Source organism: Phocoena sinus, chromosome 17 (assembly GCF_008692025.1).
Source record: "Phocoena sinus isolate mPhoSin1 chromosome 17, mPhoSin1.pri, whole genome shotgun sequence".
In the NCBI taxonomy this organism is placed as follows: Eukaryota; Metazoa; Chordata; class Mammalia; order Artiodactyla; family Phocoenidae; genus Phocoena; species Phocoena sinus.
Genome location: NC_045779.1, coordinates 49,869,309 through 49,880,697, shown reverse-complemented (window position 1 = coordinate 49,880,697; position 11,389 = coordinate 49,869,309). Strand labels below are relative to the sequence as shown.

Sequence of the window (11,389 nt, the reverse complement as noted above, 5' to 3'; positions counted from 1 at the left end):
CTCTGCCCTTCTAGGTTTTCGGCTGAGACACCCCTGTAATGAAAGACAGATTAATAGGAGAAAAATAGAAGTTTAATAACACGTATACCTGGGAGAGACCCATGGAAATCTGAGTATACATGGAAGATATACCTAGGAAATACCCAGAAACACTGAGTAACTCCCCAAAATGGCCTAAGTCACCACCTTAAATACCATCTCCAGTTAAAGACAAAAGAAGATGTTGGGAGTAGGGCAAAGAAGCCAGTTATGTGGTTACCAGGCAAAGCACAGTAAACAAGGGTATGGTTATCATGTGAATTTAAGTTGTTACCTTCTCCATTGACCAGAATTTCTAGAGATTTAGTCATTCTTCTCTTCCTGGTACAGAGGAAGAGACTTCCCTTATAAAAGAAGGTTTACCTTATTAATGTGAATGTCTCTTACAAAAGCATAACTTCTACTGGTTTTCAGAGCTTCTCCTGTGTCTGCTGTTTCTTAAAAGTAACCAGCTCAAGAAAATCCATATGCCAAAGAGGCATATTTCAGGGTGGCATATTCTGTTCACCTCCAGCCCAGCTGCTGAAATTTCTCCAAGGAATTTCATAGTACAGAAGTTGAGTTGAAAGACTTCTCCATATCTATCTCATCGAACCAGTATTAGTCTTGAAATAGGTCAGTTCAGTTAAACAGTTGTGTCTCATTTCAGGAGGCAGTCTTACAGGTGGGCTCCCAAAGTTAGACCTATAGGGTGCAAGCAATTAGGTATTGGTTAATAAAGATGTCCTGAGGTTCCTGCACCTGCAGGTTTACCCAACTGGTAAGAAAACTTTGTCCTTTTAGCAGATGAAAGAAAATTAAGTTTTACATACGTATAATATTGATATTAAAGCTTATTTTAAAAATCCTTATAACAATTCAATTTTATCCAGCTTAACAACACAAGATTCTCTCTTCAATATCCATTTAGATTGTTATTTATTCTCATCTTTTCCATTCTGAAGTAGCTGGTTGTTCTTGAAGACAAAATTCTTTCATTTCCCTTAACAAAAATGCATCTCCATATCTCATACTTTGTTACCCAATAACATACCCTACTTTCCTTGCATACAAAGATGGAATGGTTTCTCCTACTATTGCTAGTAGTTTTAGTTACATTAGAACTCTTAACCTGTAGAAACCTTAATTTCTAGTGAAAACTCAGAAGTAAGCAATTGTGAACAGTGTTCTTTAGATTGGTAAATTTATGAATACATTTCATAATTTCTAGAAGTATATGCCTTTTTTATAGTACAGTTTTTCAATGTGGCATGAGACATGTTTACTAATAGACCCAAACATTTTTGGTTTATCTACTTTTTTTTATTACAGAGGTACTAATGTTAAATTTTCTTATTTAGAAATGATGTAGATTTCAATGAATTTGTATCCTTTAGTTTAGCAAAATGTTAAGTTTCAAGTTACTAAAAAGATTTTGGAAGCTTTAAAAGATTTTGAAGGAGACATATCTTATAAAAGATTTTAAAGGAGACATATCTTATAAAACCTCATCATTGTTGAAAAGTTTATTTAAAAACTTCTAGTCTACCTTCAACTATTTCATTTGTTATTAATAATCATATTTTGATTCTTTATGAAAGTTTCATAATTTTCTCTTGCTGACAATTTTTGTAACAGATATAACATGAGCTTAGCTGAGTAGTAAACCCAGGTAGAATAAAAGTTGCACCTCTGCATTGTATTTAATGCTAATAATACTGAAGACGTTTCTGTTTTAATTAAACCAACACACTTCAACTAGCTTTCACTTACCAAATATTATTCCAGATCACATATACTTGAAAAACATTAGTTTCTGTATTTCTGTGAGTTTTGGAATACCCAATCCATACAGCGTTTTCCTTCAAGCCAACCAAATAGAGTTCTTACAAATTTTGACAGTACCATCTAGAGATAGAAAAATAACACATCTACAGCATACATATGTAGACACACATGATCATATAGAGAGATACAAAGAGAAACAGTATAGCTTTCATTCTAAAATTTTAGCCATCAGTCAGGTACACAACTCACTAATTTATTTTAAAACAAAAACAATTGGATCCAAATTGTGTTTCCGGCAGATGGAATAAGTTTACCTGCTCAGATGGCTGAAGCTTTTTTACTAATATTTGTGGAGAAGGCACTTAAGATTTCTTATCTGCCCAATTTCTAAATAGCTTTTTTTTTCCCCTCTAGATGAGAATGATTTACCTAAAGTTTGCATTTCAAAGAAATGGCTGTCAGCTCCTACAGAAGACAAGGTAGGCACAGAGAAAGTGTACACGTTTTCTCCAAGACAGAGTTTTTGGGATACTATTAGAGGTCTAGGGAAATTACTATTTAAAAATGTTTCCTTTTTGTCAAGTGCAGGACGATTCTGTTTCCAGTGTCCTAATCTTTTACAATATCTGCAGGCATCTGGAGATCAATAGGGAAGATTTGGGGATTGGTAAGGATGGGTGGACTTTGAATTGCTCCTAGAGCTACATTTCTGGTTTTGTAAAGATTTTAAAGACAAAGACAATTGTTTTTAATTCCTCAAGGAATTGGGTTGTGGTCTGAATTATATCAAGGTCTGCCCATCCAAATACATTATCTTCAATTTCCTTCTTTTATATCAACAAGATTTCCAACCAAGATGGAAATCAAAAGAATCCTATGTTTTGGAACTTCAGGGTTTAATGTGGTATGCTTTTGTAAAGTCTGTATAAATGCTTACCTTTTTTTCTGCGTGTTCAATGCAACCTCAACCAGTTCACCTTAGGATGAAAAGCTCTGCTATTGCTTCTGTCAGCTTCTTAACATCAACCTCCAGCTGAGCCATTTCCTGATCATGTGTAAGAGGGCCTGGGAGAAATTCTGTTCATCTGTTACCTCTGTAAGAGGTGTTTTCCCCAGGGGGCCATCTGGCTTTTCTGTTAACTGCAGTAATATAATAATGAAAGAACACCCCTTAGCAGCCAATCAAGGTCCCCTGTAAGTAGAAATGTGAATGTCCACTGATCTTTTCAACTCTTCTATAAACTTGGTAGGATCTCTTGAAACTGGAAGTAAGAAAAAGGGTTTTTTTTCTAATTTTGTCTTGTTAATTTTGTCTTGTTAAGGAAATCCCTAAGGCTAGATGCCATACTCTTTTGTGTCTTCTTTTCAATGTTATCTTTCCATAGGTATCGATAAGACAGTTGTTTACAACTTTTTTCAAATATAGAAGTTTTTCCAGTTCAAAAGATCCCTCATCTGGCCATTGGCAAGTAGAATCCTCAATAGTGACTCAAACCAATAAGCCTTTTACTGACTTAACTATGGACGCGAAAGGCATTGCAAAAGATAGTGCAGAAGATAAAGCCCCCATAATCCAAAATGGTCACTCCCAGAGTTGGCCTAAGAAAGCAAAGAGACCTTCACTGTCTCAGGTACTAAGAAAGGCGGGAGGGAAAACGGCGTCTTTGGTCTCCCAGAACATGAAATGCCTCTACTTATAGACCTGCTAATCTGTGACACTGGGCATGTACAATTGGAAAGGGACTTTTCAGTACTAATGAGACAATAAAGGCTGAGATGACAAAGGCCCTTTATGGACCAGGACCCCTTAAGACAAATTCCCTGTGAGCCAGCTCTAGTGGACAAAGAGAATGCAGCTTGTCAGTTCATGTCATGGACCCTCAGACTGTTTTAGCTGGCAGAGAGAATATCCTCATTGGCCACTAAGCCAAGCTCTCAAAACGTAAAATAAGACAAAAGGAAAATTTCATCTTGCCCATGGTTCTCCTCCTTATAACAAAGGACACAAAAGACAGAGACAAAACGATGACCATTTCTGGGAGGAAAGAGAAAACAAGAGCAATAACAAAAATCTTTACCAGTTGCTATATGCAAGAAACTAGTTCGCACAAATATTTTTTCCTGCTAATCTAAATTTAGAAAGGAAGGGACAAGAGAAGGGACAAGAAATTTTTACCTTCTCCTTTAAACTGGGCATAGAGAGATTTGGGAGAGCTGACTTTGGTAAGAATTTTTACTTTTTGCCAGCTTCTACCAGTCTTCCAGGATCCCATCTGCGGGCTCTGGAGTGAGTATGGTGTCTCAGTAGGTCCCATGATGGGTCACCAAACTGGTGGGGAGGAAAAATAATTTTCCCTCTACACTTCTAGGTTCTTGGTTGAGACCCCCTGTACTAAAAGACAGATTAACAGGAGAAAAACAGAAGTTTAATAACATGGAAAACTGAGTAACTCCCCAAAATGGTCCAAACCACACCTTTACATACCAGCTCGAGAGAAAGGAAGATGTTGGGAAAGGAAGGAATAAGCCAGTTATGGAAGGGTATCAAGCAAAGCCAAGTAAACAGGGGTATAGTTGCCTTTTCCATTGAATAAGAGTGTCTAGAGATTTAGTGATCCTTCTCTGCCTGGTATAGAAAGGGAGACACACTTATAAATGGACATTTCCCTTATAAATGTGCATGTTGCTTATAAAACGGACAACTTCTACTCAATTTTCAGAGCTTCTCCTGTGTCTTAAAAATAACCACGTCAAGATAATTTTTATGTCAAAGAGAACTATTTGGGGGTGGCATATTCTGCTCTCCTCACTGGAAATTGTCATACGTAATTCCACATGTACTATTTTGTTGGCCTTAATTCTTGTAATAACTGTGTGAAATAGAAATTATCTCCATTATACAAATGAGGAAATACAGGTACATAGAAGTTAATTACCTCATTGAAAATCACATGCATAGTGTCTAAACTGAGATTAGAGTGAGATTACTCTGACCCCAAATTTAGTACTCTTTTCCATGTGTTGTCTTTCTCTGTAATCTTAGACAATACGGGCCAGAAGGATAAAATTGAAAAATATTTTAAAAGTATATCTACAACCTTCTTGGAAACTATTTTCCCAAGGAAGATCGTAAGTGTGAAACCTATGTCTGCTTTTCATATATAATTTAGTATTTTGTTCATATTTTAGTAAAATAATCAGTTTAATGATTTGATAACATAATTGGATTTTTATGAAGCTCAAAAAAGTCTGGAATACAGGGAAAATAAAGTGAATCAATTTAATCCCACTGCTAGGAGCTCTATAATAAGCACTCTCTCTAATCCAGAAATGCTGTAGGGCTCTAGAAGAAGCCTATTTGCTATCAAATAAAGGCCATGCACTGACTTTTGATGTTAGCAGAAGGATAGGATAGATGTTCCAAATGGTCCTCCTATGGCAATGCAGGTTGATCCTGCATAACTACAACATACTTGTTTTTTAAATTAGAGTTGAGCACAAAAGCAAACAAACATAGAAAATCTCCAAAGGTTAAGATAAGGAAGAGAAAAGATATGTGGAGGAAGAATAAAAAGAACAGGGAGCTAAACCCTGAATAGTGCCAGGAAACAAATACAAAACTCAAGCTTCCCCAATTCTAACAGCAGTCCTGGGCTCAGGAGACAGCGAAGCCATTCTCTGCAAGGTAGGGATGCTGAATATTAAGGCAGGATGCTCCATAGGAACTCAAGTGGTTGTAGGTATACATACCTTTGGCTCAGTGAAGCAAATGCAAATCTTCTGTGGAAGAAAGCCACCCTGCATTAGACCTTCAGAATTCTCAAAGTTGTGTAATGAAAATAAAACTTACAGTTTTAAAAAAAAATCACTTAACAATAAACAGAATAGGCTGCATGAGTGAGTCATGAGAAACAACAAAGAATAAAACTGTCAAAACCTGGAGATATTAAAATCGGCTGATATAAAATGATGTTATAAAAGTCTACAAAATTTAAGAAACACAGTAAAAATCAGTAAGAAACAAGTTATTAAAAATGACCAAGCAGATTGTAATTAAGAATCAAATAGCTTTCTAAATAAAAAATATTTATTGAAATTAAAAGCTCAACTGCTATATTAAATCACATATTAGACACAGCTAAAGAGACAATGAACTAGAAGCAAGAACTAAAGAATTTGCAGTTGAGAGATGAGGGTATGAAAATATAAAAGAAAGGTTAAGAATCACTGAAGACAGAATAAACACAAGAAGGTCAAACTCCATTTAATTGTAGTCCTTGAGAAAATAATACAGAGAGGCAATAGTGGAATAATTGAAAATCGGGCTGAGAATTGCTGAGTCTTATGAACATGAGAGCCTTATGAGAATTATGATAGACAGAACCATAATAATCACAGGAAAATCTATATGTAAAACTTCAGAACACCCACAATAAAGGAAGTATCTGAAAGTCACCCAGAGGAAAAAAACAGAACTATAATAAAGAAAATGTAGTCTAACAAACAGTATACTTCTGAACAGCTTCAATGGAAGTCAAAAGTCCTTAGAGCAATATCTTCAAAATATTGGGAGACATAATTATGAACGAATTGTGTTACAAAAATTCTTTTTCAAGGTCATTATTTTAATAAAGACATCTACAAAAAGAAAAACTGAGTTTACCACCAACAAACATTTACTAACGTACATTCTAAAAGATGTACTTAAATAAGGAAAGAAAGATTATAGCTATAAGTTATGAAATGGAAGAAGAAATGTTGATCAAAGAAATTGTTAAACATGTAAATTAATCTAAAAAATGTAAAAATAATAAACGGATAACTTCTTTGTTAAATGATGAGCAACTTCTTTTTGTTAAAAAAAAGACAATAAAAATACTATTGATAGATCTACACAGTCCAATACAGTATCTATTAGCCACAAATTACTATTTAAACTTAATAAAATTGAGTTAAAAATTCAGTTGCTCACTCATACTGGCTACATTTCTGGTGCTTAGTAGCCATATGTACTGGAGGTGCTCTATATAGTTTGTAAGACAAGAGTTACAACAAATATGGAAAAAAACTAAAATGTCACTATTAACAAATGATATGATTGTCTCCATGGAAACCCAAAGAATATACCAACAAAATATTAGAATACTTATCAAAGTGCCTGAATATAATATTTAAAAATTAATGTGTTAATATACACCAGCTACAAATTTAAAGCATAACTTAAAATATATATTATTAATAGTATATTTTAAAAGATGATTTGCAAAAAGCTAAGGAACAAAGACTTAATTTTATTGAAAGCTATTTTTAGAACACAGAAATATAAAAAGAAATATACCATGTTCATAGATGAGAGGAGGGGATAACTCAATAATAAAAAAAGTTCTTAAATTTCACTACATATTTAATCAAAATGTAACAGGAATTTTGAGGAAATGAGTTAATTCTAAAAGCAAAGTCCCAATAACAGGTAAAGCATAACTGAAGAAGAATAAGGTGGGAAAAATTGTGCTGCCAGATACCAAGCTTTATTATAAAGCTATGCCAATGAATAAAATGTGATATTTATTCAGGGAGAGACCAATTGGCCATTGGTATAGAATATTCAATAGATTAGAAAGGCCCCAAACGGCTTACTAGTACTTGGTAATGGCAAAGGTGATATCACTGGAGAAAGGAGCTATGTTAAAAAATAAAAATTTTGGGCTTCCCTGGTGGCGCAGTGGTTGAGAGCCCGCCTGCCGATGCAGGGGACACGGGTTCGTGCCCCGGTCCGGGAGGATCCCGCATGCCGCGGAGCGGCTGGGCCCGTGAGCCATGGACGCTGAGCCTGCGGGTCGGGAGCCTGTGCTCCGCAACGGGACAGGCCACAACAGTGAGAGGCCCGCATACCTCAAAAAAAAAAAAAAAAAAAAAAAAAAAAAAAAAAAATTTTTTTGTTTATATAGTACATATATATAAATTACAGGTTGACTAAAAAGTTTCCCTTTGGAATTATTTAAACTTTCAGAAGAAAATTTAGAAGATAATTTTTATGATCACAGAATAGGGTAAATGTCAACCTTAAATGAAAAAATATTGCTAAACTCAATTATATTAATAGAATATTAATAGAAAAACTTGTTTAGCAAAAGCCACCATAAAGAAAAGAGTCCAAACCACAAATTATTTGCAGCATATAGATTCAACAAAGGATCAGTATACGTTAAGTATAGTTATGCTTATGAAGCAACATGAAAAAGAACTACCCTTCTCCCATAAGCAAAACAAAACACACACACACACACACACACACACACACACACAAACCAAAAACCTCATAAGTGACCAAACAGGCATTTCAAATGAGAGAAAATACTAATGATTCAGCCTCATTAGTAATCAGAGAAGTGCAAATTAATGTCACAATGAAATACATTTTATTTCTATTAAAAAAATTGAATTCTGATATCAATTGCTGGCAAGGAAGCAGAGTGATAAAAAAATATTATAAACAGCTTTAGGGGACATATAATTGAAACATCTAATTTGAAAAACAATCATTTTGTAAATCTAAACATGAACGTACCTATAACTGAGAAATTTTACTCCCAGAAACAAAAACCTAGAGAATTGCACATGAGTCCCAGAAGATAAGATTAAGAATTGTATAAAGGACAATAATAATGAAAACAATAAAAAAATCAGGTAACGGAAGCATTGACCAAAAAGAAACTGTATACATTGATTATGGCATACTCACTTATAATAGAATGTTATATAGCTGTGAAAATGAGTGAACTATACCTATTGGAACACAATAGATGAATCGTAGAAACAATGTTGAGTGCAAAACACCAAGTTGAAGAAAATTACATATTATGAAATTATATAAAGCATATACATGCATAATTATGTAATTACCTAAGTTACATGCTATAAAGTTTACAATGAGCTTCTAATTTTACTTAGGGATTGCTACATATGTGAAGATTTTATTTAAGAGGGAAAGGGACGCGGGTTGGAGACAAGATGGGGAAGTAGAAGGACTTGAGCTCAACTCCTCTCACGAGAACACCAAAATCACAACTACCTGCTGAACCACCATCGACAAAAAAGACTGGAACCTACCAAAAAAGATATTCTACATCCAAAGACAAAAAAGCACCCACAACAAGATGATAGGAGGGGTGCATCTGTGATAAAATAAAATCCCATACATGCCAGGTGGATGACCCACACACTGAAGAATAATTATATTGCAGAGGTTCCTCACAGGAGTGAGAGTTCTGAGCCCCACGTCAGAATCCCCAGCCTGGGGGTCTGATATCAGGAGGAGGAGCCCACAGAGCATGTGGCTTTGAAGGCCAGTGGGGCTTGATCGCAAGAACTCCAAGGACTGGGGAAAGTAGAAACACCACTCTTGGAGGGTGCACACAAGGCCTCATGTGCAGCAGGTCCCAGGGAAAAAGCAGTGACTTCATAGGAGCCTGGGCCAGACCTAACTGCCGGCCTTGGAGGGTCAACTGGGAAGGTGGGGGGTGGCTGTGGTTCTCCCTTTGAACATAAAAGCTGGTAGCGAACATATCTGGAAATACTCATCTGAAGGCTGACATCTTGCTTGGGACATTAGCACCAAGACCTGGACCCACCCAACAGCTTATAGGCTCCAGTGCTGGGATGCCTCAGACCAAACAATCAACAGGGCAGGAACACAGCCCACCCATCAGCAGACAGGCTTCCTAAAATCGTCCTTAGCCCACAACCGGCCTCTAAACACACCTGCTGACACGGCTCTGCCCACCAGAGGGACAAGACCCAGCTCCACCCACCAGTGGGCAGGCACCAGTCCCTCCCACCAGGAGGCCTGCACAAGTCTCTAGACCAGCTTCACCCACCAAGGGGTAGACATCAGAAACACGAGGAACCACACCATTGCACCCTATGAAATGGAAACTGTAATCACAGAAAGTTAGACAAAATGAGATGGCAAAAAAATATAGTCCAGATGAAGGAACAAGATAAAACCTCAAAGAACAACTAAGTGAAGTGGAGAGAGGCAATCTATGCAAAACAAAATTCAGAGCAATGACAGTAAAGATGATCCAAGATCTCAGAAAGACAAGGCACAGATTGAGAAGATACAAGAAATGTTTAACAAAGACCTAGAAAAAGTAAACATACAAAGAGAGATGCACAATACAATAACTGAACTGAAAAATACACTAGAAACAATCAAGAGCAGCATAAATGAGGCAGAAGAATGGGTAAGTGAGCTAGAAGACAGAATGGTAAAAATCACTGCCACAGAATAGAATACAGAAATAAGAATGAAAAGAATGGGGGACAGTTTAAGAGACCTCTGGGACAACATTAAATGCACCAACATTTGCATTATAAGGGTCCCAGAAGCAGAGAGCGAGAAAGGACCTGAGAAAAGATTTGAAGAGAGAATAGTTGAAAACTTCCCTAACATGGGAAAGGAAACAGTCACCCAAGTCCAGGAAGTGCAGAAAGTCCCAGACAGAATAACCCCCAAGGAGGAACATGCTGAGACGCATAATAATCAAACTGACAAAAAGTAAAGACAAAGAAAAAAATATTAAAAGCAACAAGGGAAAAGCAACAAATAACATACGACGGAACTCCCATAAGGTGATCAGCTGATTCCTAGGCAGAAACTCTACAGGCCAGAAGGGAATGGCATGATATATTTAAAGTGATGAAAGGGAAGAACCTACAACCAAGAATACTCTATCCAGGAAGCTCTCATTCATATCTGACAGAAAAATCAAAAGCTTTACAGGCAAGTGAAAGCTAAGAGGATTCAGCACCACAAGATGAGCTTTGCAACAAATGGTAAAGGAACTTCTCTAGGCAGAAAAGAAAAGGCCACAACTAGAAACAATAAAATTACAAATGGAAAAGCTCATCAGTAAAGGCAAACATACAGTAAAGGTAGGAAATCATCCACATACAAATATGATATCAAAACCAGCAACTGTCAGGAGAGAACAAATGCAGGATATTGGATGTGAATTTGAAATTAAAAGACCAGCAACTTAGAATAATCTTGTCTATATACAGGCTGCTATATCAAAACCTCATGGTAACTGCAAACCGAAAATCTACAATAGATACACAAAAAAGGAAAAAGAATCAAAATACAACACCAAAGATAGTCATAAAATCACAAGAGAAAAAAAGAAGATGGGAATAAAAAAGACCTACAAAAACAAATCCAAAACAATTAACAGAATGGCAATAAGAACATACATATTGATAATTACCTTAAATGTAAATGGATAAAATGCTCCAACCAAAAGACACAGACTGGCTGAATGGATACAAAAACAAGACCTGTATATATGCTGCCTACAAGAGACCCACTTCAGATCTAGGGACACATAGAGATTGAAAGTGAGGGGATAGAAAAAGATATTCCACACAAATGGAAAAAAGCTGGAATAGCAATACTCATATCAGACAAAATAAACTTTAAAGACTGTTATAAGAGACAAAGAAGGATACTACATAATGATCAAGGGAATCAATCCAAGAAGAAGATATAACAATTGTAAATATATATGCACCTCAATATATA

The 11,389-nt window shown here is 36.0% G+C and overlaps 1 long non-coding RNA gene across 1 annotated transcript; it reads right to left on the bottom strand.

Annotated features, from left to right (window-relative positions):
* Positions 1 to 499: 499 nt before the first annotated feature.
* Positions 500 to 2,911, bottom strand: LOC116742476. The gene is made up of 3 exons (XR_004346470.1): positions 2,744 to 2,911; positions 1,792 to 1,926; positions 500 to 723 (listed from the first exon to the last, which is right to left on the bottom strand). It is a non-coding gene; the product is annotated as an uncharacterized LOC116742476 (long non-coding RNA).
* Between the last annotated feature and the right edge of the window lie 8,478 nt (positions 2,912 to 11,389).